Source organism: Lissotriton helveticus, chromosome 11 (assembly GCF_964261635.1).
Source record: "Lissotriton helveticus chromosome 11, aLisHel1.1, whole genome shotgun sequence".
Classification (NCBI taxonomy): Eukaryota; Metazoa; Chordata; class Amphibia; order Caudata; family Salamandridae; genus Lissotriton; species Lissotriton helveticus.
This window is the reverse complement of record NC_136072.1, coordinates 709,249,898-709,277,358: the sequence shown is the minus strand read 5'-3', so window position 1 is coordinate 709,277,358 and position 27,461 is coordinate 709,249,898. Positions and strand designations below refer to the sequence as shown.

Here is a 27,461-nt window from a genome sequence, read left to right as displayed (position 1 = left end):
AATGGTATTCATGCAAAATCTCATGACGCTGCAAGCAGGATTCGAACCTACGCAGGTAAACCCCATTGGATTTCAAGTCCAACAACTAAAACACTCGGCCATTGCAGCTGCATGAGTATGATGTCACTGTTGTCGTATACGAGCCATGCACTGATCACGTCAGGCCGAGACCTGAAAATTTAAGTTATGGAAGGACGGGGCAGGTACCAGCAGTGCCCTGTCTCCCTCACTTATTTCGCATGCTTTGATACAATTAATAAAAATAGCAACACGCATCACTCAAAGTGAGTGACAGGGCACAGATGAGCGGTAATCAATCACTGCACATTTCTACCCTCTTTTCCCTATATTACGGCGCTGTGAATGGGCCTTAAGAGTACTCAGAAAGAGTCCAAAAGCCTAAACAAGACACGCTACATAAAAAAATTTACTCTTTTTGGGACTCGTCAAGATCAGGCAGGACAGGTCCAGACTACGAACCCTTCCGAACCACCTGCTCTCTAAAAACTTCCTGAGTGTTGAAATTGTCTTAATGTTTACATTTAGTTTGAGTTTCGCTGTTTAACTCTGTGACTTGATGAGGATTGACTAACGAGAAGTGAACATTTCCTTAACAAACCAAATGGTGTTCATGCAAAATCACACATCGCTGCAAGCAGGATTCGAACCTACGCAGGGAAACCCCATTGGATTTCGAGTCCAACGCCTTAACCACTCGGCCATCGCAGCTCCATGACTATGATGTCACTGTTGTCGTATATGAGCCATGCGCTGCTCACGTCAGACCGAAACCTAAAAAATAAAGTAACGGAAGGACGGGGCAGGTACCAGCAGTGCTCTGTTGCCATCACTTATTTCGCTTGCTTTCATACAATTAATAAAAATAGCAACACATATCACTCAAAGTGAGTGACAGGGCACAGATGAGCAGTAATCAATCACTGCGCATTTCTACCCTCTTTTCCCTATATTACGGCGCTGGGACCAGGCCCTCAAGTGTACTCAGAAAGAGTCCAAAAGCCTAAACAAGACACTCTACATAATTACTCTTTTCGTGACTCGTCAAGATCAGGCAGGACAGGTGCAGACTACGAACCCTTCCGAACCACCTGCTCTCTAAAACACTTCCTGAGTGTTGAAATTGTCTTAATGTTTACATTTAGTTTGAATTTTTGCTGTTTAACTCTGTGACTTGATGAGGATTGACTAACGAGAAGTGAATATTTCCTTAACAAACTAAATGCTGTTCATGCAAAATCACACGTCGCTGCAAGCAGGACTCGTACCTGCGCAGGGAAACCCCATTGGATTTCGAGTCCAACGCCTCAACCACTCGGCCATCGCAGCTCCATGAGTATGATGTCACTGTTGTCGTATATGAGCCATGCGCTGCTTACGTCAGACCGAGACCTAAAAAATAAAGTAACGGAAGGACGGGGCAGGAACCAGCAGTGCTCTGTTGCCATCACTTATTTCGCTTGCTTTCATACAATTAATACAAATAGCAACACGTATCACTCAAAGTGAGTTACAGGGCACAGATGAGCAGTAATCAATCACTGCGCATTTCTAGTCTCTTTTCCCTATATTACGGCGATGGGACCGGGCCCTCAAGTGTACTCAGAAAGAGTCCAAAAGCCTAAACAAGACACTCTACATAAAAAAAATTACTCTTTTCGTGACTCGTCAAGATCAGGCAGGACAGGTGCAGACTACGAACCCTTCCGAACCACCTGCTCTCTAAAACACTTCCTGGGTGTAGAAATTGTCTCAATGTTTACATCTAGTTTGAGTTTTTGCCGTTTAACTCTCATGACGCTGCAAGCAGGATTCGAACCTAAGCTAGGAAACCCCATTTGATTTCAAGTCCACGCCTTAACCACTCGGCATTCGCAGCTGCGTGAGTATGATGTCACTGTTGTCGTATACGAGCCATGCGCTGCTCACATCAGGCCGACACCTAAAAATTAAAGTAACGGAAGGACGGGGCACGTACCAGCAGTGCCCTGTCTCCCTCACTTATTTCGCATGCTTTCATACAATTAATAAAAATAGCAACACGCATCACTCAAAGAGTACTCAGAAAGAGTCCAAATGCCTAAACAAGACACGTTACATAAAAAAATTACTCTTTTTGTTACTCGTCAAGATCAAGCAGGACAGGTCCAGACTACGAACCCTTCCGAACCACCTGCTATCTAAAACACTTCCTGAGTGTTGAAATTGTCTTTCTGTTTACATTTAGTTTGAATTTTTGCTGTTTAACTCTGTGACTTGATGAGGATTGACTAACGAGAAGTGAACATTTCCTTAACAAACCAAATGGTGTTCATGCAAAATTGCACTACGCTGCAAGCAGGATTCGAACCTACGTGGGGAAACCCCATTGGATTTCAAGTCCAACGCCTTTACCTCTCGGCCATCGCAGATCCATGAGTATGATGTCACTGTTGTCGTATATGAGCCATGCGCTGCTCACCTCAGACCGAGACCTAAAAAATTAAAGTAACTGAAGGACGGGGCAGGTACCAGCAGTGCTCTGTTACCCTCACTTATTTCGCTTGCTTTCATGCAATTAATAAAAATAGAAACACGTATCACTCAAAGTGAGTGACTGGGCACAGATGACCAGTAATCAATCACTGCGCATTTCTACCCTGTTTTCCCTATATTACGGCGCTGGGACCGGGCCCTTAAGTGTACTCAGAAAGAGTCCAAAAGCCTAAACAAGACACGCTACATAAAAAAATTACTCTTTTCGTGACTTGTCAAGATCAGGCACGACAGGTCCAGACTACGAACCCTTCCGAACCACCTGCTCTTTAAAACACTTCCTGGGTGTGGAAATTGTCTCAATGTTAACATCTAGTTTTTGTTTTCGCCGATTAACTCTGTGACTTGATGAGGATTGCGTAACGAGAAGTGAACATTTCCTTAACAAACCAAATGGTGTTCATGCAAAATCGCACGACGCTGCAAGCAGGATTCGAACCTGCGCATGGAAACCCCATTGGATTTCGAGTCCAACGCCTTAACCACTCGGCCATCGCAGCTCCATGAGTATGGTGTCACAGTTGTCGAATATGAGCCATGCGCTGCTCACGTCAGGCCGGGACCTAAAAAATAAAGTAACATAATGACGGGGCAGGAACCAGCAGTGCCCTGTAGCCCTCACTTATTTCACATGCTTTCATACAATTAATAAAAATAGCAACACGTATCACTCAAAGGGAGTGACAGGGCACAGATGAGCGGTAAACAATCACTGCGCATTTCTACCCTCTTTTCCCTATATTACGGCGGTGGCAATGGGCCCTTCAGTGTACTCAGAAAGAGCCCAAAAGCCTAAACATGACATGCTTCATAAAAAAAATTACTCTTTTCCTGACTTGTCTAGATCAGGCAGGACAGGTCCAGACTATGAACCCTTCCGAGCCACCTGCTCTCTAAAACACTTCCTGAGTGTGGAAATTGTCTCAATGTTTACATCTAGTTTTTGTTTTCGCCGTTTAACTCTGTGACTTGATGAGGATTGCATAACAAGAAGTGAACATTTACTTAACTAAACCAAATGGTATTCATGCAAAATCTCATGACGCTGCAAGCAGGATTCAAACCTACGCGGGAAAACCCTATTGGATTTCAAGTTCATCACCTTAACCACTCGGCCATGACAGCTGCATGAGTATGATGTCACTGTTGTCGTATACGAGCCATGCACTGCTCACGTCAGGCCGAGACCTAAAAAATAAAGCAACGGTAGGACGGGGAAGGTACCAGCAGTGCCCTGTTGCCCTCACTTATTTCACATGCTTTGATACAATTAATAAAAATAGCAACACGCATCACTCAAAGTGAGTGACAGGGCACAGATGAGCGGTAATCAATCACTGCACATTTCTACCCTCTTTTCCCTATATTACGGCGCTGGGAATGGGCCCTTAAGAGTGCTCAGAAAGAGTCCAAAAGCCTAAACAAGACACGCTACATGAACAAATTACTCTTTTTGTGACTCGTCAAGATCAGGCAGGACAGGTCCAGACTACGAACCCTTCCGAACCACCTGCTCTTTAAAACACTTCCTGAGTGTTGAAACTGTCTTAATGTTTACATTTAGTTTGAATTTTTGCTGTTTAACTCTGTGACTTGATGAGGATTGACTAACGAGAAGTTAACATTTCCTTAACAAACCAAATGGTGTTCATGCAAAATCACACGTCACTGCAAGCAGGATTCGAACGTGCGCAGGGAAACCCCATTGGATTTCGAGTCTAATGCCTTAACCACTCGGCCATCGCAGCTCCATGGATATGATGTCACTGTTGTCGTATATGAGCCATGCGCTGCTCACGTCAGACCGAGACCTAAAAAATAAAGTAACGGAAGTACGGGGCAGGTACCAGCAGTGCTCTGTTGCGCTCACTTATTTCGCTTGCTTTCATACAATTAATAAAAATAGCAACAAGTATCACTCAAAGGGAGTGACAGGGCACAGATGAGCGGTAAACAATCACTGCGCATTTCTACCCTCTTTTCCCTATATTACGGCGGTGGCAACGGGCCCTTCAGTGTACTCAGAAAGAGCCCAAAAGCCTAAACAAGACATGCTTCATAAAAAAAAATTACTCTTTTCCTGACTTGTCTAGATCAGGCAGGACAGGTCCAGACTATGAACCCTTCCGAGCCACCTGCTCTCTAAAACACTTCCTGGGTGTGGAAATTGTCTCAATGTTTACATCTAGTTTTTGTTTTCGCCGTTTAACTCTGTGACTTGATGAGGATTGCATAACAAGAAGTGAACATTTACTTAACTAAACCAAATGGTATTCATGCAAAATCGCATGACGCTGCAAGCAGGATTCGAACCTACGCGGGGAAACCCTATTGGATTTCAAGTTCATCACCTTAACCACTCGGCTATGGCAGCTGTATGAGTATGATGTCACTGTTGTCGTATACGAGCCATGCACTGCTCACTTCAGGCCGAGACCTAAAAAATAAAGCAACGGAAGGACGGGGAAGGTACCAGCAGTGTCCTGTTGCCCTCACTTATTTCACTTGCTTTGATACAATTATTAAAAATAGCAACACGCATCACTCAAAGTGAGTGACAGGGCACAGATGAGCAGTAATAAATCACTGCGCATTTCTACCCTCTTTTCCCTATATTACGGCGCTGGGACCGGGCCCTCAAGTGTACTCAGAAAGAGTCCAAAAGCCTAAACAAGACACTCTACATAAAAAAATTTACTCTTTTCGTGACTCGTCAAGATCAGGCAGGACAGGTCCAGACTACGAACCCTTCCGAACCACCTGCTCTCTAAAACACTTCCTGAGTGTTGAAATTGTCCTAATGTTTACATTTAGTTTGAGTTTTTGCTGTTTAACTCTGTGACTTGATGAGGATTGCGTAACGAGAAGCGAACATTTCCTTAACTAACCAAATGGTGTTCATGCAAAATCGGACGACGCTGCAAGCAATATTCGAATCTGCGCAGGGAAACCCCATTGAATTTCGAGTCCAACGCCTTAACCACTCGGCCATCGCAGCTCCATGGGTATGATGTCACTGTTGTCGTATATGAGCTATGCGCTGCTCACGTCAGGCCGAGACCTAGAAATAAAGTAACATAAGGACGGGGCAGGAACCAGCAGTGCCCTGTTGCCCTCACTTATTTCACATGCTTTCATACAATTAATAAAAATAGCAACACGTATCACTCAAAGTGAGTGACAGGGCACAGATGAGCAGTAATCAATCACTGCGCATTTCTACCCTCTTTTCCCTATATTACCGCGGTGGCAACGGGCCCTTAAGTGTACTCAGAAAGAGTCCAAAAGCCTAACCAAGACCCGCTTTATAAAAAAAAATTACTCTTTTCGTGACTTGTCTAGATCAGGCAGGACAGGTCCAGACTACGAACGCTTCCGAGCCACCTGCTCTGTAAAACACTTCCTGGGTGTAGAAATTGTCTCGATGTTTACATCTAGTTTGAGTTTTTGCCGTTTAACTCTGTGACTTGAAGAGGACTGCATAACGAGAAGTGAACATTTACTTAACTAAACCAAATGGTATTCACGCAAAACCTCATGACGCTGCAAGCAGGATTCGAACCTACGCGGTGAAACCCCATTGGATTTCAAGTCCAACACCTTACCCACTCGGCCATCGCAGCTGCATGTGTATGATGTCATTGTTGTCGTATACGAGCCATGCGCTGCTCACGTCAGGCCGAGACCTAAAAATTAAAGTAACAGAAGGACGGGGCATGTACCAGCAGTGCCCTGTCTCCCTCACTTATTTCGCATGCTTTCATACAATTAATAAAAATAGCAACACGCATCACTCAAAGTGAGTGAAAGGGCACAGATGAGCAGTAATCAATCACTGCACATTTCTGCCCTCTTTTCCCTATATTACGGCGCTGGGAATGGGCCCTTAAGTGTACTCAGAAAGAGTCCAAAAGCCTAAACAAGACACGCTACATAAAAAAATTACTCTTTTCGTGACTCGTCTAGATCAGGCAGGACAGGTCCAGACTACAAACCCTTCCGAGCCACCTGCTCTCTAAAACACTTCCTGGGTGTGGAAATTGTCTCAATGTTTACATCTAGTTTTTGTTTTTGCCGTTTAACTCTGTGACTTGATGGGGATTGCATAACAAGAAGTGAACATTTACTTAAATAAACCAAATGGTATTCATGCAAAATCTCATGACGCTGCAAGCAGGATTCGAACCTACGCAGGGAAACCCCATTGGATTTCAAGTCCAACACCTAAAACACTCGGCCATTGCAGCTGCATGAGTATGATGTCACTGTTGTCGTATACGAGCCATGCACTGATCACGTCAGGCCGAGACCTAAAAATTTAAGTTACGGAAGGACGGGGCAGGTACCAGCAGTGCCCTGTCTCCCTCACTTATTTCGCATGCTTTGATACAATTAATAAAAATAGCAACACGCATCACTCAAAGTGAGTGACAGGGCACAGATGAGCGGTAATCAATCACTGCACATTTCTACCCTCTTTTCCCTATATTACGGCGCTGTGAATGGGCCTTAAGAGTACTCAGAAAGAGTCCAAAAGCCTAAACAAGACACGCTACATAAAAAAATTACTCTTTTTGGGACTCGTCAAGATCAGGCAGGACAGGTCCAGACTACGAACCCTTCCGAACCACCTGCTCTCTAAAAACTTCCTGAGTGTTGAAATTGTCTTAATGTTTACATTTAGTTTGAGTTTCGCTGTTTAACTCTGTGACTTTATGAGGATTGACTAACGAGAAGTGAACATTTCCTTAACAAACCAAATGGTGTTCATGCAAAATCACACATCGCTGCAAGCAGGATTCGAACCTGCGCAGGGAAACCCCATTGGATTTCGAGTCCAACGCCTTAACCACTCGGCCATCGCAGCTCCATGAGTATGATGTCACTGTTGTCGTATATGAGCCATGCGCTGCTTACGTCAGACCGAGACCTAAAAAATAAAGTAACGGAAGGACGGGGCAGGAACCAGCAGTGCTCTGTTGCCATCACTTATTTCGCTTGCTTTCATACAATTAATACAAATAGCAACACGTATCACTCAAAGTGAGTTACAGGGCACAGATGAGCAGTAATCAATCACTGCGCATTTCTAATCTCTTTTCCCTATATTACGGCAATGGGACCGGGCCCTCAAGTGTACTCAGAAAGAGTCCAAAAGCCTAAACAAGAGACTCTACATAAAAAAATTACTCTTTTCGTGACTCGTCAAGATCAGGCAGGACAGGTCCAGACTACGAACCCTTCCGAACCACCTGCTCTCTAAAACACTTCCTGGGTGTAGAAATTGTCTCAATGTTTACATCTAGTTTGAGTTTTTGCCGTTTAACTCTGTGACTTGATGAGGATTGCATAACGAGAAGTGAACATTTTCTTAACTAAACCAAATTATGTTCATGCAAAATCTCATGACGCTGCAAGCAGGATTCGAACCTAAGCTAGGAAACCCCATTGGATTTCAAGTCCACGCCTTAACCACTCGGCATTCGCAGCTGCGTGAGTATGATGTCACTGTTGTCGTATACGAGCCATGCGCTGCTCACATCAGGCCGACACCTAAAAATTAAAGTAACGGAAGGACGGGGCACGTACCAGCAGTGCCCTGTCTCCCTCACTTATTTCGCATGCTTTCATACAATTAATAAAAATAGCAACACGCATCACTCAAAGTGAGTGACAGGGCACAGATGAGCGGTAATCAATCACTGCACATTCCTACCCTCTTTTCCCTATATTACGGTGCTGGGAATGGGCCCTTAAGAGTACTCAGAAAGAGTCCAAATGCCTAAACAAGACACGTTACATAAAAAAATTACTCTTTTTGTTACTCGTCAAGATCAAGCAGGACAGGTCCAGACTACGAACCCTTCCGAACCACCTGCTATCTAAAACACTTCCTGAGTGTTGAAATTGTTTTACTGTTTACATTTAGTTTGAATTTTTGCTGTTTAACTCTGTGACTTGATGAGGATTGACTAACGAGAAGTGAACATTTCCTTAACAAACCAAATGGTGTTCATGCAAAATTGCACGACGCTGCAAGCAGGATTCTAACCTACGTGGGGAAACGCCATTGGATTTCAAGTCCAACGCCTTTACCACTCGGCCATCGCAGATCCATGAGTATGATGTCACTGTTGTCGTATATGAGCCATGCGCTGCTCACCTCAGACCGAGACCTAAAAAATTAAAGTAACTGAAGGACGGGGCAGGTACCAGCAGTGCTCTGTTACCCTCACTTATTTCGCTTGCTTTCATGCAATTAATAAAAATAGCAACACGTATCACTCAAAGTGAGTGACAGGGCACAGATGAGCAGTAATCAATCACTGCGCATTTCTACCCTCTATTCCCTATATTACGGCGCAGGGTCGGGGCCCTTAAGTGTACTCAGAAAGAGTCCAAAAGCCTAAACAAGACACGCTACATAAAAAAATTACTCTTTTCGTGACTTGTCAAGATCAGGCACGACAGGTCCAGACTACGAACCCTTCCGAACCACCTGCTCTTTAAAACACTTCCTGAGTGTTGAAATTGTCTTAATGTTTACATTTAGTTTGAGTTTTTGCTGTTTAACTCTGTGACTTGATGAGGATTGCGTAACGAGAAGTGAACATTTCCTTAACAAACCAAATGGTGTTCATGCAAAATCGCACGATGCTGCAAGCAGGATTCGAACCTGCGCATGGAAACCCCATTGGACTTCGAGTCCAACTCCTTAAACACTCGGCCATCGCAGCTCCATGAGTATGGTGTCACAGTTGTCGAATATGAGCCATGCGCTGCTCACGTCAGGCCGGGACCTAAAAAATAAAGTAACATAAGGACGGGGCAGGAACCAGCAGTGCCCTGTTGCCCTCACTTATTTCACATGCTTTCATACAATTAATAAAAATAGCAACAAGTATCACTCAAAGGGAGTGACAGGGCACAGATGAGCGGTAAACAATCACTGCGCATTTCTAGCCTCTTTTCCCTATATTACGGCGGTGGCAACGGGCCCTTCAGTGTACTCAGAAAGAGCCCAAAAGCCTAAACAAGACATGCTTCATAAAAAAAAATTACTCTTTTCCTGACTTGTCTAGATCAGGCAGGACAGGTCCAGACTATGAACCCTTCCGAGCCACCTGCTCTCTAAAACACTTCCTGGGTGTGGAAATTGTCTCAATGTTTACATCTAGTTTTTGTTTTCGCCGTTTAACTCTGTGACTTGATGAGGATTGCATAACAAGAAGTGAACATTTACTTAACTAAACCAAATGGTATTCATGCAAAATCTCATGACGCTGCAAGCAGGATTCGAACCTACGCGGGGAAACCCTATTGGATTTCAAGTTCATCACCTTAACCACTCGGCTATTGCAGCTGCATGAGTATGATGTCACTGTTGTCGTATACGAGCCATGCACTGCTCACTTCAGGCCGAGACCTAAAAAATAAAGCAACGGAAGGATGGGGAAGATACCAGCAGTGCCCTGTTGCCCTCACTTATTTCACATGCTTTGATACAATTAATAAAAATAGCAACACGCATCACTCAAAGTGAGTGACAGGGCACAGATGAGCGGTAATCAATCACTGCACATTTCTACCCTCTTTTCCCTATATTACGGCGCTGGGAATGGGCCCTTAAGAGTACTCAGAAAGAGTCCAAAAGCCTAAACAAGACACGCTACATGAACAAATTACTCTTTTTGTGACTCGTCAAGATCAGGCAGGACAGGTCCAGACTACGAACCCTTCCGAACCACCTGCTCTCTAAAACACTTCCTGAGTGTTGAAACTGTCTTAATGTTTACATTTAGTTTGAATTTTTGCTGTTTTACTCTGTGACTTGATGAGGATTGACTAACGAGAAGTGAACATTTCCTTAACAAACCAAAAGGTGTTCATGCAAAATCACACGTCACTGCAAGCAGGATGCGAACGTGCGCAGGGAAACCCCATTGGATATCGAGTCCAATGCCTTAACCACTCGGTCATCGCAGCTCCATGGATATGATGTCACTGTTGTCGTATATGAGCCATGCGCTGCTCACGTCAGACCGAGACCTAAAAAATAAAGTAACGGAAGTACGGGGCAGGTACCAGCAGTGCTCTGTTGCCCTCACTTATTTCGCTTGCTTTCATACAATTAATAAAAATAGCAACAAGTATCACTCAAAGGGAGTGACAGGGCACAGATGAGCGGTAAACAATCACTGCGCATTTCTATCCTCTTTTCCCTATATTACGGCGGTGGCAACGGGCCCTTCTGTGTACTCAGAAAGAGCCCAAAAGCCTAAACAAGACATGCTTCATAAAAAAAAAATACTCTTTTCCTGACTTGTCTAGATCAGGCAGGACAGGTCCAGACTATGAACCCTTCCGAGCCACCTGTTCTCTAAAACACTTCCTGGGTGTGGAAATTGTCTCAATGTTTACATCTAGTTTTTGTTTTCGCCGTTTAACTCTGTGACTTGATGAGGATTGCATAACAAGAAGTGAACATTTACTTAACTAAACCAAATGGTATTCATGCAAAATCTCATGACGCTGCAAGCAGGATTCGAACCTACGTGGGGAAACCCTATTGGATTTCAAGTTCATCACCTTAACCACTCGGCTATGGCAGCTGCATGAGTATGATGTCACTGTTGTCGTATACGAGCCATGCACTGCTCACTTCAGGCCGAGACCTAAAAAATAAAGCAACGGAAGGACGGGGAAGGTACCAGCAGTGCCCTGTTGCCCTCACTTATTTCACATGCTTTGATACAATTAATAAAAATAGCAACACGCATCACTCAAAGTGAGTGACAGGGCACAGATGAGCGGTAATCAATCACTGCACATTTCTACCCTCTTTTCCCTATATTACGGCGCTGGAAATGGGCCCTTAAGAGAACTCAGAAAGAGTCCAAAAGCCTAAACAAGACACGCTACATGAACAAATTACTCTTTTTGTGACTCGTCAAGATCAGGCAGGACAGGTCCAGACTACGAACCCTTCCGAACCACCTGCTCTCTAAAACACTTCCTGAGTGTTGAAACTGTCTTAATGTTTACATTTAGTTTGAATTTTTGCTGTTTAACTCTGTGACTTGATGAGGATTGACTAACGAGAAGTGAACATTTCCTTAACAAACCAAATGGTGTTCATGCAAAATCACATGTCACTGCAAGCAGGATGCGAACGTGCGCAGGGAAACCCCATTGGATATCGAGTCCAATGCCTTAACCACTCGGCTATCGCAGCTCCATGGATATGATGTCACTGTTGTCGTATATGAGCCATGCGCTGCTCACGTCAGACCGAGACCTAAAAAATAAAGTAACGGAAGTACGGGGCAGGTACCAGCAGTGCTCTGTTGCCCTCACTTATTTCGCTTGCTTTCATACAATTAATAAAAATAGCAACAAGTATCACTCAAAGGGAGTGACAGGGCACAGATGAGCGGTAAACAATCACTGCGCATTTCTACCCTCTTTTCCCTATATTACGGCGGTGGCAACGGGCCCTTCAGTGTACTCAGAAAGAGCCCAAAAGCCTAAACAAGACATGCTTCATAAAAAAAAATTACTCTTTTCCTGACTTGTCTAGATCAGGCAGGACAGGTCCAGACTACGAACCCTTCCGAACCACCTGCTCTCAAAAACACTTCCTGAGTGTTGAAATTGTCTTAATGTTTACATTTAGTTTGAGTTTTTGCTGTTTAACTCGGTGACTTGATGAGGATTGCGTAACGAGAAGTGAACATTTCCTTAAAAAACCAAATGGTGTTCATGTAAAAGCATACGACGCTGCAAGCAGGATTCGAACCTGTGCAGGAAAACCCATTGAATTTCGAGTCCAATGCCTTAACCACTCGGCCATCGCAGCTCCATGAATATGATGTCACTGTTGTCGTATATGAGCCATGCGCTGCTCACGTCAGGCCGAGACCTAAAAAACTTAAGTAACATAAGGACGGGGCAGGAACCAGCAGTGCCCTGTTGCCCTCACTTATTTCACATGCTTTCATACAATTAATAAAAATAGCAACACGTATCACTCAAAGTGAGTGACAGGGCACAAATGAGCAGTAATCAATCACTGCGCATTTCTACCCTCTTTTCCCTATATTACGGCGGTGGCAACGGGCCCTTAAGTGTACTCAGAAGGAGTCCAAAAGCCTAAGCAAGACACGCTTCATTAAAAGAAATTACTCTTTTCGTGACTTGTCTAGATCAGGCAGGACAGGTCCAGACTACGAACCCTTCCGAGCCACCTGCTCTGTAAAACACTTCCTGGGTGTAGAAATTGTCTCAATGTTTACATCTAGTTTGAGTTTTTGCCGTTTAACTCTATGACTTGAAGAGGACTGCATAACGAGAAGTAAACATTTACTTAACTAAACCAAATGGTGTTAATGCAAAATCTCATGACGCTGCAAGCAGGATTCGAACCTACGCGGTGAAACCCCATTGAATTTCAAGTCCAACACCTTACCCACTCGGCCACCGCAGCTGCATGTGTATGATGTCACTGTTGTCGTATACGAGCCATGCGCTGCTCACGTCAGGCCGAGACCTAAAAACTTAAAGTAACGGAAGGACGGGGCATGTACCAGCAGTGCCCTGTCTCCCTCACTTATTTCGCATGCTTTCATACAATTAATAAAAATAGCAACACGCATCACTCAAAGTGAGTGAAAGGGCACAGATGAGCGGTAATCAATCACTGCACATTTCTGCCCTCTTTTCCCTGTATTACGGCGCTGGGAATGGGCCCTTAAGTGTACTCAGAAAGAGTCCAAAAGCCTAAACAAGACACGCTACATAAAAAAAATACTATTTTCGTGACTCGTCTAGATCAGGCAGGACAGGTCCAGACTACAAACCCTTCCTAGCCACCTGCTCTCTAAAACACTTCCTGGGTGTAGAAATTGTCTCAATGTTTACATCTAGTTTGAGTTGTTGCCGTTTAACTCTGTGACTTGATGAGGATTGCATAACGAGAAGTGAACATTTACTTAACTAAACCAAATGGTGTTCATGCAAAATCTCATGACGCTGCAAGCAGGATTCAAACCTAAGCTAGGAAACCCCATTGGATTTCAAGTCCACGCCTTAACCACTCGGCATTCGCAGCTGCGTGAGTATGATGTCACTGTTGTCGTATACGAGCCATGCGCTGCTCACATCAGCCCGACACCTAAAAAGTTAAAGTAACGGAAGGACGGGGCATGTACCAGCATTGCCCTGTCTCCCTCACTTATTTCGCATACTTTCATACAATTAATAAAAATAGCAACACGTATCACTCAAAGTGAGTGACAGGGCACAGATGAGCGGTAATCAATCACTGCACATTCCTACCCTCTTTTCCCTATATTATGGTGCTGGGAATGGGCCCTTAAGAGTACTCAGAAAGAGTCCAAAAGCGAAAACAAGACACGCTTCATAAAAAAAATGTTACTCTTTTCCTGACTTGTCTAGATCAGGCAGGACAGGTCCAGACTACAAACCCTTCCTACCCACCTGCTCTCTAAAACACTTCTAGGGTGTAGAAATTGTCTTAATGTTTACATCTAGTTTGAGTTTTTGCTGTTTAACTCTGTGACTTGATGAGGATTGCATAACGAGAAGTGAACATTTCCTTAACTAAACCAAATGGTGTTGATGCAAAATCTCATGACACTGCAAGCAGGATTCGAACCTAAGCGGGGAAACCCCATTGGATCTCAAGTCCAACGCCTTAACCACTCAGCCATCACAGCTTCGAGAGTATGATGTCACTGTTGTCGTATACGATCCATGCGCTGCTCACATCAGGCCGAGACCGAAAAATTAAAGTAACGGAAGGACGGGGCACGTACCAGCAGTGCCCTGTCTCCCTCACTTATTTCGCATGCTTTCATACAATTAATAAAAATAGCAACACGCATCACTCAAAGTGATTGACAGGGCACAGATGAGCAGTAATCAATCACTGCACATTCCTACCCTCTTTTCCCTATATTACGGTGCTGGGAATGGGCCCTTAAGAGTACTCAGAAAGAGTCCAAATGCCTAAACAAGACACGTTACATAAATAAATTACTCTTTTTGTTACTGGTCAAGATCAAGCAGGACAGGTCCAGACTACGAACCCTTCCGAACCACCTGCTATCTAAAACACTTCCTGAGTGTTGAAATTGTCTTACTGTTTACATTTAGTTTGAATTTTTGCTGTTTAACTCTGTGACTTGATGAGGATTGACTAACGAGACGTGAACATTTCCGTAACAAACCAAATGGTGTTCATGCAAAATTGCACGACGCTGCAAGCAGGATTTGAACCTGCGCGGGGAAACCCCATTGGATTTCAAGTCCAACGCCTTAACCACTCGGCCATTGCAGCTCCATGAGTATGATGTCACTGTTGTCGTATATGAGCCATGCCCTGCTCACCTCAGACCGCGACCTAAAAAATAAAGTAACTGAAGGACGGGGCAGGTACCAGCAGTGCTCTGTTGCCCTCACTTATTTCGCTTGCTTTCATACAATTAATAAAAATAGCAACACGTATCACTCAAAGTGAGTGACAGGGCACAGATGAGCAGTAATCAATCACTGCGCATTTCCACCCTCTTTTCCCTATATTACGGCGCTGGGACCGGGCCCTCAAGTGTACTCAGAAAGAGTCCAAAAGCCTAAACAAGACACTCTACATAAAGTAATTACTCTTTTCGTGACTCGTCAAGATCAGGCAGGACAGGTCCAGACTACGAACTCTTCCGAACCACCTGCTCTCTAAAACACTTCCTGAGTGTTGAAATTGCCTTAATGTTTAGATTTAGTTTGAGTTTTTGCTGTTTAACTCTGTGACTTGATGAGGATTGCGTAACGAGAAGTGAACATTTCCTTAACAAACCAAATGGTGTTCATGCAAAATTGGACAACGCTGCAAGCAGGATTCGAACCTGCGCGGGGAAACCCCATTGAATTTCGAGTCCAACGCCTTAACCACTCAGCCATTGCAGCTCCATGAGTATGATGTCACTTTTGTCGTATATGAACCATGCGCTGCTCACGTCAGGCCGAGACCTAAAAAATAAAGTAACATAAGGACGGGGCAGGAACCAGCAGTGCCCTGTTGTACTCACTTATTTCACATGCTTTCATACAATTAATAAAAATAGCAACACGTATCACTCAAAGTGAGTGACAGGGCACAGATGAGCAGTAATCAATCACTGCGCATTTCTACCCTCTTTTCCCTGTATTACGGCACTGGGAATGGGCCCTTAAGTGTACTCAGAAAGAGTCCAAAAGCCTAAACAAGACACGCTACATAAAAAAAATACTATTTTCGTGACTCGTCTAGATCAGGCAGGACAGGTCCAGACTACGAACCCTTCCGAGCCAGCTGCTCTGTAAAACACTTCCTGGGTGTAGAAATTGTCTCAATGTTTACATCTAGTTTGAGTTTTTGCCGTTTAACTCTATGACTTGAAGAGGACTGCATAACGAGAAGTGAACATTTACTTAACTAAACCAAATGGTGTTAATGCAAAATCTCATGACGCTGCAAGCAGGATTCGAACCTACGCGGTGAAACCCCATTGAATTTCAAGTCCAACACCTTACCCACTCGGCCACCGCAGCTGCATGTGTATGATGTCACTGTTGTCGTATACGAGCCATGCGCTGCTCACTTCAGGCCGAGACCTAAAAACTTAAAGTAACGGAAGGACGGGGCATGTACCAGCAGTGCCCTGTCTCCCTCACTTATTTCGCATGCTTTCATACAATTAATAAAAATAGCAACACGCATCACTCAAAGTGAGTGAAAGGGCACAGATGAGCGGTAATCAATCACTGCACATTTCTGCCCTCTTTTCCCTGTATTACGGCGCTGGGAATGGGCCCTTAAGTGTACTCAGAAAGAGTCCAAAAGCCTAAACAAGACACGCTACATAAAAAAAATACTATTTTCGTGACTCGCCTAGATCAGGCAGGACAGGTCCAGACTACAAACCCTTCCTAGCCACCTGCTCTCTAAAACACTTCCTGGGTGTAGAAATTGTCTCAATGTTTACATCTAGTTTGAGTTGTTGCCGTTTAACTCTGTGACTTGATGAGGATTGCATAACGAGAAGTGAACATTTACTTAACTAAACCAAATGGTGTTCATGCAAAATCTCATGACGCTGCAAGCAGGATTCAAACCAAAGCTAGGAAACCCCATTGGATTTCAAGTCCACGCCTTAACCACTCGGCATTCACAGCTGCGTGAGTATGATGTCACTGTTGTCCTATACGAGCCATGCGCTGCTCACATCAGGCCGACACCTAAAAAGTTAAAGTAACGGAAGGACGGGGCACGTACCAGCAGTGCCCTGTCTCCCTCACTTATTTCGCATACTTTCATACAATTAATAAAAATAGCAACACGCATCACTCAAAGTGAGTGACAGGGCACAGATGAGCGGTAATCAATCACTGCACATTCCTACCCTCTTTTCCCTATATTATGGTGCTGGGAATGGGCCCTTAAGAGTACTCAGAAAGAGTCCAAAAGCCTAAACAAGACACGCTTCATAAAAAAAATGTTACTCTTTTCCTGACTTGTCTAGATCAGGCAGGACAGGTCCAGACTACAAACCCTTCCTACCCACCTGCTCTCTAAAACACTTCTAGGGTGTAGAAATTGTCTCAATGTTTACATCTAGTTTGAGTTTTTGCCGTTTAACTCTGTGACTTGATGAGGATTGCATAACGAGAAGTGAACATTTCCTTAACTAAACCAAATGGTGTTGATGCAAAATCTCATGACACTGCAAGCAGTATTCGAACCTAAGCGGGGAAACCCCATTGGATCTCAAGTCCAACGCCTTAACCACTCAGCCATCACAGCTTCGAGAGTATGATGTCACTGTTGTCGTATACGATCCATGCGCTGCTCACATCAGGCCGAGACCGAAAAATTAAAGTAACGGAAGGACGGGGCACGTACCAGCAGTGCCCTGTCTCCCTCACTTATTTCGCATGCTTTCATACAATTAATAAAAATAGCAACACGCATCACTCAAAGTGATTGACAGGGCACAGATGAGCAGTAATCAATCACTGCACATTCCTACCCTCTTTTCCCTATATTACGGTGCTGGGAATGGGCCCTTAAGAGTACTCAGAAAGAGTCCAAATGCCTAAACAAGACACGTTACATAAATAAATTACTCTTTTTGTTACTGGTCAAGATCAAGCAGGACAGGTCCAGACTACGAACCCTTCCGAACCACCTGCTATCTAAAACACTTCCTGAGTGTTGAAATTGTCTTACTGTTTACATTTAGTTTGAATTTTTGCTGTTTAACTCTGTGACTTGATGAGGATTGACTAACGAGACGTGAACATTTCCTTAACAAACCAAATGGTGTTCATGCAAAATTGCACGACGCTGCAAGCAGGATTTGAACCTGCGCGGGGAAACCCCATTGGATTTCAAGTCCAACGCCTTAACCACTCGGCCATTGCAGCTCCATGAGTATGATGTCACTGTTGTCGTATATGAGCCATGCCCTGCTCACCTCAGACCGCGACCTAAAAAATAAAGTAACTGAAGGACGGGGCAGGTACCAGCAGTGCTCTGTTGCCCTCACTTATTTCGCTTGCTTTCATACAATTAATAAAAATAGCAACACGTATCACTCAAAGTGAGTGACAGGGCACAGATGAGCAGTAATCAATCACTGCGCATTTCCACCCTCTTTTCCCTATATTACGGCGCTGGGACCGGGCCCTCAAGTGTACTCAGAAAGAGTCCAAAAGCCTAAACAAGACACTCTACATAAAGTAATTACTCTTTTCGTGACTCGTCAAGATCAGGCAGGACAGGTCCAGACTACGAACTCTTCCGAACCACCTGCTCTCTAAAACACTTCCTGAGTGTTGAAATTGTCTTAATGTTTAGATTTAGTTTGAGTTTTTGCTGTTTAACTCTGTGACTTGATGAGGATTGCGTAACGAGAAGTGAACATTTCCTTAACAAACCAAATGGTGTTCATGCAAAATTGGACAACGCTGCAAGCAGGATTCGAACCTGCGCGGGGAAACCCCATTGAATTTCAAGTCCAACGCCTTAACCACTCGGCCATTGCAGCTCCAAGAGTATGATGTCACTTTTGTCGTATATGAACCAGAGTAACATAAGGACGGGGCAGGAACCAGCAGTGCCCTGTTGTACTCACTTATTTCACATGCTTTCATACAATTAATAAAAATAGCAACACGTATCACTCAAAGTGAGTGACAGGGCACAGATGGGTGGTAATCAATCACTGCGCATTTCTACCCTCTTTTCCCTATATCACGGCGGTGGCAACGGGCCTTTAAGTGTACTCAGAAAGAGTCCAAAAGCCTAAACAAGACACGCTTCATAAAAAAAATTACTCTTTTCCTGACTTGTCTAGATCAGGCAGGAGAGGTCCAGACTACAAACCCTTCCTACCCACCTGCTCTCTAAAACACTTCCTGGGTGTAGAAATTGTCTCAATGTTTACATCTAGTTTGTGTTTTTGCCGTTTAACTCTGTGACTTGATGAGGATTGCATAACGAGAAGTGAACATTTACTTAACTAAACCAAATGGTGTTCATGCAAAATCTCATGACACTGCAAGCAGGATTTGAACCTAAGCGGGGAAACCCTATTGGTTCTCAAGTCCAACGCCTTAACCACTCGGCCATCACAGCTGCGAGAGTACGATGTCACTGTTGTCGTATACGAGCCATGCGCTGCTCACATCAGGCCGAGACCTAAAAATTAAAGTAACGGAAGGACGAGGCACGCACCAGCAGTGCCCTGTCTCCTTCACTTATTTTGCATGCTTTCATACAATTAATAAAAATAGCAACACGCATCACTCAAAGTGAGTGACAGGGCACAGATGAGCGGTAATCAATCACTGCACATTCCTACCCTCTTTTCCCTATATTACGGTGCCGGGAATGGGCCCTTAAGAGTACTCAGAAAGAGTCCAAAAGCCTAAACAAGACACGCTTCATAAAAAAATAATTACTCATTTCCTGACTTGTCTAGATCAGGCAGGACAGGTCCAGACTACAAACCCTTCCTACCCACCTGCTCTCTAAAACACTTCCTGGGTGTAGAAATTGTCTCAATGTTTACATCTAGTTTGAGTTTTTGCTGTTTAACTCTGTGACTTGATGAGGATTGCGTAACGAGAAGTGAACATTTCCTTAACAAACCAAATGGTGTTCATGCAAAATTGCACAACGCTGCAAGCAGGAATCGAACCTGCGCGGGGAAACCCCATTGGATCTCAGATCCAACGCCTTAACCACTCGGCCGTCGCAGCTCCATGAGTATGATGTCACTGTTGTCTTATATGAGCCATGCGCTGCTCACCTCAGACCGAGACCTAAAAAATAAAGTAACTGAAGGACGGGGCAGGTACCAGCAGTGCCCTGTTGCCCTCACTTATTTCAAATGCTTTTGATACAATTAATAAAAATAGCAACACGTATCACTCAAAGTGAGTGACAGGGCACAGATGAGCAGTAATGAATCACTGCGCATTTCTACCATCTTTTCCCTGTATTACGGCGCTGCGAATGGGCCCTTAAGTGTACTCAGAAAGAGTCCAAGAGCCTAAACACGACACGCTACATAAAAAAATTACTCTTTTCGTGACTCGTCTAGATCAGGCAGGACAGGACCAGACTACGAACCCTTCCGAGCCACCTGCTCTCTAAAACACTTCCTGGGTGTGGAAATTGTCTCAATATTTACATCTAGTTTTTGTTTTTGCCGTTTAACTCTGTGACTTGATGAGGATTTCATAACAAGATGTGAACATTTACTTAACTAGACCAAATGGTATTCATGCAAAATCTCATGACGCTGCAAGCAGGATTCGAACCTACGGGGGGAAAAGCCAATTGGATTTCAAGTCCAACGCCTTAACCACTCGGCCATTGCAGCTGCATGAGTATGATGTTACTGTTGTCGTATACGAGCCATGCACTGCTCACGTCAGGCCGAGACCTAAAAATTAAAGTTACGGAAGAACGGGGCACGTACCAGCAGTGCCCTGTCTCCCTCACTTTTTTCGCATGCTTTGATGCAATTAATAAAAATAGCAACACGCATCACTCAAAGTGAGTGACAGGGCACAGAGGAGCGGTAATCAATCACTGCACATTTCTACCCTCTTTTCCCTATATTATGGCGCTGTGAATGGGCCCTTAAGAGTACTCAGAAAGAGTCCAAAAGCCTAAACAAGACCCGCTAAATAAAAAAATTACTCTTTTTGGGACTCGTCAAGATCAGGCAGGACAGGTCGAGACTACGAACCCTTCCGAACCACCTGCTCTCTAAAACACTTCCTGAGTGTTGAATTTGTCTTAATGTTTACATTTAGTTTGAGATTTTGCTGTTTAACTCTGTGACTTGATGAGAATTGACTAACGAGAAGTGAACATTTCCTTAACAAACTAAATGGTGTTCATGCAAAATTACACGTCGCTGCAAGCAGGATTCGAACCTGCGCAGGTAAAACTCATTGGATATCGAGTCCAACGCCTTAACCACTCGGCCATCGCAGCTCCATGAGGACGATGTCACTGTTGTCGTATATGAGCCATGCGCTGCTCACGTCAGACCGAGACCTAAAAAATAAAGTAACGGAAGGACGGGGCAGGTAAAAGCAGTGCTCTGTTGCCCTCACTTATTTCGCTTGCTTTCATACAATTAATAAAAATAGCAACACGTATCACTCAAAGTGAGTGACAGGGCACAGATGAGCAGTAATCAATCAATGCGCATTTCTACCCTATTTTCCCTATATTACGGCACTGGGACAGGGCCCTCAAGTGTACTCAGAAAGAGTCCAAAAGCCTAAACAAGACACTCTACATAAAAAATATTACTCTTTTCGTGACTCGTCAAGATCAGGCAGGACAGGTCCAGACTACGAACCCTTCCGAACCACCTGCTCTCTAAAACACTTCCTGAGTGTTGAATTTGTCTTAATGTTTACATTTAGTTTGAGTTTTTGCTGTTTAACTCTGTGACTTGATGAGGATTGCGTAACGAGTAGTGAACATTTCCATAACAAACCAAATGGTGTTCATGGAAAATCGGACGACGCTGCAAGCAGGATTCGAATCTGCGCAGGGAAACCCCATTGAATTTCGAGTCCAACGCCTTAACCACTCGGCCATCGCAGCTCCACGGGTATGATGTCACTGTTGTCGTATATGAGCTATGCGCTGCTCACGTCAGGCCGAGACCTAGAAATAAAGTAACATGAGGACGGGGCAGGAACCAGCAGTGCCCTGTTGCCCTCACTTATTTCACATGCTTTCATACAATTAATAAAAATAGCAACACGTATCACTCAAAGTGAGTGACAGGGCAAAAATGAGCAGTAATCAATCACTGCACATTTCTACCCTCTTTTCCCTATATTACGGCGGTGGCAACGGGCCCTTAAGTGTACTCAGAAAGAGTCCAAAAGCCTAACCAAGACCCGCTTCATAAAAAATAATTACTCTTTTCGTGACTTGTCTAGATCAGGCAGGACAGGTCCAGACTACAAACCCTTCCGAGCCACCTGCTCTGTAAAACACTTCCTGGGTGTAGAAATTGTCTCGATGTTTACATCTAGTTTGAGTTTTTGCCGTTTAACTCTGTGACTTGAAGAGGACTGCATAACGAGAAGTGAACATTTACTTAACTAAACCAAATGGTATTCACGCAAAACTTCATGACGCTGCAAGCAGGATTCGAACCTACGCGGTGAAACCCCATTGGATTTCAAGTCCAACACCTTACCCACTCGGCCATCGCAGCTGCATGTGTATGATTTCACTGTTGCCGTATACGAGCCATGCGCTGCTCACGTCAGGCCGAGACCTAAAAATTAAAGTAACAGAAGGACGGGGCATGTACCAGCAGTGCTCTGTTGCCATCACTTATTTCGCTTGCTTTCATACAATTAATAAAAATAGCAACACGTATCACTCAAAGTGAGTGACAGGGCACAGATGAGCAGTAATCAATCACTGCGCATTTCTAGTCTCTTTCCCCTATATTACGGCGATGGGACCGGGCCCTCAAGTGTACTCAGAAAGAGTCCAAAAGCCTAAACAAGACACTCTACATAAAAAAAATTACTCTTTTCGTGACTCGTCAAGATCAGGCAGGACAGGTCCAGACTACGAACCCTTCCGAACCACCTGCTCTCTAAAACACTTCCTGGGTGTAGAAATTGTCTCAATGTTTACATCTAGTTTGAGTTTTTGCCGTTTAACTCTGTGACTTGATGAGGATTGCATAACGAGAAGTGAACATTTACTTAACTAAACCAAATGGTGTTCATGCAAAATCTCATGACGCTGCAAGCAGGATTCGAACCTAAGCTAGGAAACCCCATTGGATTTCAAGTCCACACCTTAACGACTCGGCATTCGCAGCTGCGTGAGTATGATGTCACTGTTGTCGTATACGAGCCATGCGCTGCTCACATCAGGCCGACACCTAAAAATTAAAGTAACGGAAGGACGGGGCACGTACCAGCAGTGCCCTGTCTCCCTCACTTATTTCGCATGCTTTCATACAATTAATAAAAATAGCAACACGCATCACTCAAAGTGAGTGACAGGGCACAGATGAGCGGTAATCAATCACTGCACATTCCTACCCTCTTTTCCCTACGTTACGGTGCTGGGAATGGGCCCTTAAGAGTACTCAGAAAGAGTCCAAATGCCTAAACAAGACACGTTACATAAAAAAATTACTCTTTTTGTTACTCGTCAAGATCAAGCAGGACAGGTCCAGACTAAGAACCCTTCCGAACCACCTGCTATCTAAAACACTTCCTGAGTGTTGAAATTGTCTTACTGTTTACATTTAGTATGAATTTTTGCTGTTTAACTCTGTGACTTGATGAGGATTGACTAACGAGAAGTGAACATTTCCTTAACAAACCAAATGGTGTTCATGCAAAATTGCACGACGCTGCAAGCAGGATTCAAACCTACGCGGGGAAACCCCATTGGATTTCAAGTCCAACGCCTTTACCACTCGGCCATCGCAGCTCCATGAGTATGATGTCACTGTTGTCGTATATGAGCCATGCGCTGCTCACCTCAGACCGAGACCTAAAAAATTAAAGTAACTGAAGGACGGGGCAGGTACCAGCAGTGCTCTGTTACCCTCACTTATTTCGCTTGCTTTCATGCAATTAATAAAAATAGCAACACGTATCACTCAAAGTGAGTGACAGGGCACAGATGAGCAGTAATCAATCACTGCGCATTTCTACCCTCTTTTCCCTATATTACGGCGCTGGGACTGGGCCCTTAAGTGTACTCAGAAAGAGTCCAAAAACCTAAACAAGACACGCTTCATAAAAAAATAATTACTCTTTTCCTGACTTGTCTAGATCAGGCAGGACAGGTCCAGACTACAAACCCTTCCTACCCACCTGCTCTCTAAAACACTTCCTGGGTGTAGAAATTGTCTCAATGTTTACATCTAGTTTGAGTTATTGCCGTTTAACTCTGTGACTTGATGAGGATTGCGTAACGAGAAGTGAACATTTCCTTAACAAACCAAATGGTGTTCATGCAAAATCGCACAACTCGAACCTGCGCATGGAAACCCCATTGGATTTTGAGTCCAACGCCTTAACTACTCGGCCTCGAATATGAGCCATGCGCTGCTCACGTGAGGCCGGGACCTAAAAAATAAAGTAACATAAGGACGGGGCAGGAACCAGCAGTGCCCTGTTGCCCTCACTTATTTCACATGCTTTCATACAATTAATAAAAATAGCAACAAGTATCACTCAAAGGGAGTGACAGGGCACAGATGAGCGGTAAACAATCACTGCGCATTTCTACCCTCTTTTCCCTATATTACGGCGGTGGCAACGGGCCCTTCAGTGTACTCAGAAAGAGCCCAAAAGCCTAAACAAGACATGCTTCATTAAAAAAATGACTCTTTTCCTGACTTGTCTAGATCAGGCAGGACAGGTCCAGACTATGAACCCTTCCGAGCCACCTGCTCTCTAAAACACTTCCTGGGTGTGGAAATTGTCTCAATGTTTACATCTAGTTTTTGGTTTCGCCGTTTTACTCTGTGACTTGATGAGGATTGCATAACAAGAAGTGAACATTTACTTAACTAAACCAAATGGTATTCATGCAAAATCTCATGACGCTGCAAGCAGGATTCGAACCTACGCGGGGAAACCCTATTGGATTTCAAGTTCATCACCTTAGCCACTCGGCCATGGCAGCTGCATGAGTATGATGTCACTGTTGTCGTATACGAGCCATGAACTGCTCACGTCAGGCCGAGACCTAAAAAATAAAGCAACGGAAATACGGGGAAGGTACCAGCAGTGCCCTGTTGCCCTCACTTATTTCACATGCTTTGATACAATTAATAAAAATAGCAACACGCATCACTCAAAGTGAGTGACAGGGCACAGATGAGCGGTAATCAATCACTGCACATTTCTATCCTCTTTTCCCTATATTACGGCGCTGGGAATGGGCCCTTAAGAGTACTCAGAAAGAGTCCAAAAGCCTAAACAAGACACGCTACATGAACAAATTACTCTTTTTGTGACTCGTCAAGATCAGGCAGGACAGGTCCAGACTACGAATCCTTCCGAACCACCTGCTCTCTAAAACACTTTCTGAGTGTTGAAACTGTCTTAATGTTTACATTTAGTTTGAATTTTTGCTGTTTAACTCTGTGACTTGATGAGGATTGATTAACGAGAAGTGAACATTTCCTTAACAAACCAAATGGTGTTCATGCAAAATCGCAGGATTGGAACCTGCGCAGGGAAACCCCATTGGATTTCAGGTCCAACGCCTTAACCACTCAGCCGTCGCAGCTCCACGAGTATGATGTCACTGTTGTTGTATACGAGCCATGCGCTGCTCAAGTCAGACCGAGACCTAAAAAATAAAGCAACGGAAGGACGGGGCAGGTACCAGCAGTGCCCTGTTGCCCTCACTTATTTCGCATTCTTTGATACAATTAATAAAAATAGCAACACGCATCACTCAAAGTGAGTGACAGGGCACAAATGAGCGGTAATCAATCACTGCACATTTCTACCCTCTTTTCCCTGTATTACGGTGCTGGGACCGGGCCCTCAAGTGTACTCAGAAAGAGTCCAAAAGCCTAAACAAGACACTCTACATAAAAAAAATTTACTCTTTTCGTGACTCGTCAAGATCAGGCAGGACAGGACCAGACTACGAACCCTTCCGAACCACCTGCTCTGTAAAACACTTCCTGGGTGTGGAAATTGTCTTAATGTTTACATTTAGTTTGAGTTTTTGCTGTTTAACTCTGTGACTTGATGAGGATTGCGTAACGAGAAGTGAACATTTCCTTAACTAACCAAATGGTGTTCATGCAAAATCGGACGACGCTGCTAGCAAGATTCGAACCTGCGCAGGGAAACCCCATTGAATTTCGAGTCCAACGCCTTAACCACTCGGCCATCACAGCTCCATGGGTATGATGTCACTGTTGTCGTATATGAGCTATGCGCTGCTCACGTCAGGCCGAGACCTAGAAATAAAGTAACATAAGGACGGGGCAGGAACCAGCAATGCCCTGTTGCCCTCACTTATTTCACATGCTTTCATACAATTAATAAAAATAGCAACACGTATCACTCAAAGTGAGTGACAGGGCACAGATGAGCAGTAATCAATCACTGCGCATTTCTACCCTCTTTTCCCTATATTACCACGGTGGCAACGGGCCCTTAAGTGTACTCAGAAAGAGTCCAAAAGCCTAACCCAGACCCGCTTCATAAAAAAAAATTACTCTTTTCGTGACTTGTCTAGATCAGGCAGGACAGGTCCAGACTATGAACCCTTCCGAGCCACCTGCTCTGTAAAACACTTCCTGGGTGTAGAAATTGTCTCGATGTTTACATCTAGTTTGAGTTTTTGCCGTTTAACTCTGTGACTTGAAGAGGACTGCATAACGAGAAGTGAACATTTACTTAACTAAACCAAATGGTATTCACGCAAAACCTCATGACGCTGCAAGCAGGATTCGAACCTACACGGTGAAACCCCATTGGATTTCAAGTCCAACACCTTACCCACTCGGCCATCGCAGCTGCATGTGTATGATGTCACTGTTGTCGTATACGAGCCATGCGCTGCTCACGTCAGGCCGAGACCTAAAAATTAAAGTAACAGTAGGACGGGGCATGTACCAGCAGTGCCCTGTCTCCCTCACTTATTTCGCATGCTTTCATACAATTAATAAAAATAGCAACACGCATCACTCAAAGTGAGTGAAAGGGCACAGATGAGCGGTAATCAATCACTGCACATTTCTGCCCTCTTTTCCCTATATTACGGCGCTGGGAATGGGCCCTTAAGTGTACTCAGAAAGAGTCCAAAAGCATAAACTAGACACGCTACATAAAAAAATTACTCTTTTCGTGACTCGTCAAGATCAGGCTGGACAGGTCCAGACTACGAACCCTTACGAACCACCTGCTCTGTAAAACACTTCCTGGGTGTGGAAATTGTCTTAATGTTTACATTTAGTTTGAGTTTTTGCTGTTTAACTCTGTGACTTGATGAGGATTGCGTAACGAGAAGTGAACATTTCCTTAACTAACCAAATGGTGTTCATGCAAAATCGGACGACGTTGCAAGCAAGATTCGAACCTGTGCAGGGAAACCCCATTGAATTTCGAGTCCAACGCCTTAACCACTCGGCCATCGCAGCTCCATGGGTATGATGTCACTGTTGTCGTATATGAGCTATGCGCTGCTCACGTCAGGCCGAGACCTAGAAATAAAGTAACATAAGGACGGGGCAGGAACCAGCAATGTCCTGTTGCCCTCAATTATTTCGCATGCTTTCATACAATTAATAAAA

The 27,461-nt window shown here is 44.2% G+C and overlaps 35 non-coding genes across 35 annotated transcripts; all 35 read right to left on the bottom strand.

The window, feature by feature from the left end:
- Positions 1-26: 26 nt before the first annotated feature.
- TRNAS-UGA (transfer RNA serine (anticodon UGA)) lies at positions 27-108 on the bottom strand. The gene has a single exon. It is a non-coding gene; the product is annotated as a tRNA-Ser (tRNA).
- Positions 109-647: 539 nt separating this feature from the next.
- TRNAS-CGA (transfer RNA serine (anticodon CGA)) lies at positions 648-729 on the bottom strand. The gene has a single exon. It is a non-coding gene; the product is annotated as a tRNA-Ser (tRNA).
- Positions 730-1,265: 536 nt separating this feature from the next.
- TRNAS-CGA (transfer RNA serine (anticodon CGA)) lies at positions 1,266-1,347 on the bottom strand. The gene has a single exon. It is a non-coding gene; the product is annotated as a tRNA-Ser (tRNA).
- Positions 1,348-2,347: 1,000 nt separating this feature from the next.
- On the bottom strand, positions 2,348-2,429 carry TRNAS-UGA (transfer RNA serine (anticodon UGA)). Its single transcript has one exon. It is a non-coding gene; the product is annotated as a tRNA-Ser (tRNA).
- A 542-nt stretch (positions 2,430-2,971) lies between these two features.
- On the bottom strand, positions 2,972-3,053 carry TRNAS-CGA (transfer RNA serine (anticodon CGA)). The gene has a single exon. It is a non-coding gene; the product is annotated as a tRNA-Ser (tRNA).
- Positions 3,054-4,219: 1,166 nt separating this feature from the next.
- TRNAS-CGA (transfer RNA serine (anticodon CGA)) lies at positions 4,220-4,301 on the bottom strand. The gene has a single exon. It is a non-coding gene; the product is annotated as a tRNA-Ser (tRNA).
- Positions 4,302-4,845: 544 nt separating this feature from the next.
- On the bottom strand, positions 4,846-4,927 carry TRNAS-UGA (transfer RNA serine (anticodon UGA)). The gene has a single exon. It is a non-coding gene; the product is annotated as a tRNA-Ser (tRNA).
- A 542-nt stretch (positions 4,928-5,469) lies between these two features.
- On the bottom strand, positions 5,470-5,551 carry TRNAS-CGA (transfer RNA serine (anticodon CGA)). The gene has a single exon. It is a non-coding gene; the product is annotated as a tRNA-Ser (tRNA).
- Positions 5,552-6,094: 543 nt separating this feature from the next.
- Positions 6,095-6,176, bottom strand: TRNAS-UGA (transfer RNA serine (anticodon UGA)). The gene has a single exon. It is a non-coding gene; the product is annotated as a tRNA-Ser (tRNA).
- A 542-nt stretch (positions 6,177-6,718) lies between these two features.
- On the bottom strand, positions 6,719-6,800 carry TRNAS-UGA (transfer RNA serine (anticodon UGA)). Its single transcript has one exon. It is a non-coding gene; the product is annotated as a tRNA-Ser (tRNA).
- A 538-nt stretch (positions 6,801-7,338) lies between these two features.
- TRNAS-CGA (transfer RNA serine (anticodon CGA)) lies at positions 7,339-7,420 on the bottom strand. The gene has a single exon. It is a non-coding gene; the product is annotated as a tRNA-Ser (tRNA).
- A 1,164-nt stretch (positions 7,421-8,584) lies between these two features.
- Positions 8,585-8,666, bottom strand: TRNAS-UGA (transfer RNA serine (anticodon UGA)). Its single transcript has one exon. It is a non-coding gene; the product is annotated as a tRNA-Ser (tRNA).
- Positions 8,667-9,208: 542 nt separating this feature from the next.
- On the bottom strand, positions 9,209-9,290 carry TRNAS-CGA (transfer RNA serine (anticodon CGA)). Its single transcript has one exon. It is a non-coding gene; the product is annotated as a tRNA-Ser (tRNA).
- Positions 9,291-9,834: 544 nt separating this feature from the next.
- Positions 9,835-9,916, bottom strand: TRNAS-UGA (transfer RNA serine (anticodon UGA)). Its single transcript has one exon. It is a non-coding gene; the product is annotated as a tRNA-Ser (tRNA).
- A 1,167-nt stretch (positions 9,917-11,083) lies between these two features.
- TRNAS-UGA (transfer RNA serine (anticodon UGA)) lies at positions 11,084-11,165 on the bottom strand. The gene has a single exon. It is a non-coding gene; the product is annotated as a tRNA-Ser (tRNA).
- A 541-nt stretch (positions 11,166-11,706) lies between these two features.
- TRNAS-CGA (transfer RNA serine (anticodon CGA)) lies at positions 11,707-11,788 on the bottom strand. The gene has a single exon. It is a non-coding gene; the product is annotated as a tRNA-Ser (tRNA).
- Positions 11,789-12,331: 543 nt separating this feature from the next.
- On the bottom strand, positions 12,332-12,412 carry TRNAS-CGA (transfer RNA serine (anticodon CGA)). Its single transcript has one exon. It is a non-coding gene; the product is annotated as a tRNA-Ser (tRNA).
- A 545-nt stretch (positions 12,413-12,957) lies between these two features.
- Positions 12,958-13,039, bottom strand: TRNAS-UGA (transfer RNA serine (anticodon UGA)). Its single transcript has one exon. It is a non-coding gene; the product is annotated as a tRNA-Ser (tRNA).
- A 1,170-nt stretch (positions 13,040-14,209) lies between these two features.
- Positions 14,210-14,291, bottom strand: TRNAS-UGA (transfer RNA serine (anticodon UGA)). The gene has a single exon. It is a non-coding gene; the product is annotated as a tRNA-Ser (tRNA).
- A 541-nt stretch (positions 14,292-14,832) lies between these two features.
- TRNAS-UGA (transfer RNA serine (anticodon UGA)) lies at positions 14,833-14,914 on the bottom strand. The gene has a single exon. It is a non-coding gene; the product is annotated as a tRNA-Ser (tRNA).
- A 541-nt stretch (positions 14,915-15,455) lies between these two features.
- On the bottom strand, positions 15,456-15,537 carry TRNAS-CGA (transfer RNA serine (anticodon CGA)). Its single transcript has one exon. It is a non-coding gene; the product is annotated as a tRNA-Ser (tRNA).
- Positions 15,538-16,079: 542 nt separating this feature from the next.
- TRNAS-UGA (transfer RNA serine (anticodon UGA)) lies at positions 16,080-16,161 on the bottom strand. Its single transcript has one exon. It is a non-coding gene; the product is annotated as a tRNA-Ser (tRNA).
- A 1,170-nt stretch (positions 16,162-17,331) lies between these two features.
- On the bottom strand, positions 17,332-17,413 carry TRNAS-UGA (transfer RNA serine (anticodon UGA)). Its single transcript has one exon. It is a non-coding gene; the product is annotated as a tRNA-Ser (tRNA).
- A 541-nt stretch (positions 17,414-17,954) lies between these two features.
- On the bottom strand, positions 17,955-18,036 carry TRNAS-UGA (transfer RNA serine (anticodon UGA)). The gene has a single exon. It is a non-coding gene; the product is annotated as a tRNA-Ser (tRNA).
- Positions 18,037-18,577: 541 nt separating this feature from the next.
- Positions 18,578-18,659, bottom strand: TRNAS-UGA (transfer RNA serine (anticodon UGA)). Its single transcript has one exon. It is a non-coding gene; the product is annotated as a tRNA-Ser (tRNA).
- Positions 18,660-19,793: 1,134 nt separating this feature from the next.
- TRNAS-UGA (transfer RNA serine (anticodon UGA)) lies at positions 19,794-19,875 on the bottom strand. Its single transcript has one exon. It is a non-coding gene; the product is annotated as a tRNA-Ser (tRNA).
- A 543-nt stretch (positions 19,876-20,418) lies between these two features.
- On the bottom strand, positions 20,419-20,501 carry TRNAS-UGA (transfer RNA serine (anticodon UGA)). The gene has a single exon. It is a non-coding gene; the product is annotated as a tRNA-Ser (tRNA).
- Positions 20,502-21,042: 541 nt separating this feature from the next.
- Positions 21,043-21,124, bottom strand: TRNAS-CGA (transfer RNA serine (anticodon CGA)). The gene has a single exon. It is a non-coding gene; the product is annotated as a tRNA-Ser (tRNA).
- A 542-nt stretch (positions 21,125-21,666) lies between these two features.
- Positions 21,667-21,748, bottom strand: TRNAS-CGA (transfer RNA serine (anticodon CGA)). The gene has a single exon. It is a non-coding gene; the product is annotated as a tRNA-Ser (tRNA).
- Positions 21,749-22,291: 543 nt separating this feature from the next.
- Positions 22,292-22,373, bottom strand: TRNAS-UGA (transfer RNA serine (anticodon UGA)). Its single transcript has one exon. It is a non-coding gene; the product is annotated as a tRNA-Ser (tRNA).
- A 1,165-nt stretch (positions 22,374-23,538) lies between these two features.
- Positions 23,539-23,620, bottom strand: TRNAS-UGA (transfer RNA serine (anticodon UGA)). Its single transcript has one exon. It is a non-coding gene; the product is annotated as a tRNA-Ser (tRNA).
- A 1,124-nt stretch (positions 23,621-24,744) lies between these two features.
- On the bottom strand, positions 24,745-24,826 carry TRNAS-UGA (transfer RNA serine (anticodon UGA)). Its single transcript has one exon. It is a non-coding gene; the product is annotated as a tRNA-Ser (tRNA).
- Positions 24,827-25,978: 1,152 nt separating this feature from the next.
- Positions 25,979-26,060, bottom strand: TRNAS-CGA (transfer RNA serine (anticodon CGA)). The gene has a single exon. It is a non-coding gene; the product is annotated as a tRNA-Ser (tRNA).
- Positions 26,061-26,603: 543 nt separating this feature from the next.
- Positions 26,604-26,685, bottom strand: TRNAS-UGA (transfer RNA serine (anticodon UGA)). Its single transcript has one exon. It is a non-coding gene; the product is annotated as a tRNA-Ser (tRNA).
- A 541-nt stretch (positions 26,686-27,226) lies between these two features.
- On the bottom strand, positions 27,227-27,308 carry TRNAS-CGA (transfer RNA serine (anticodon CGA)). Its single transcript has one exon. It is a non-coding gene; the product is annotated as a tRNA-Ser (tRNA).
- Positions 27,309-27,461: the final 153 nt, after the last annotated feature.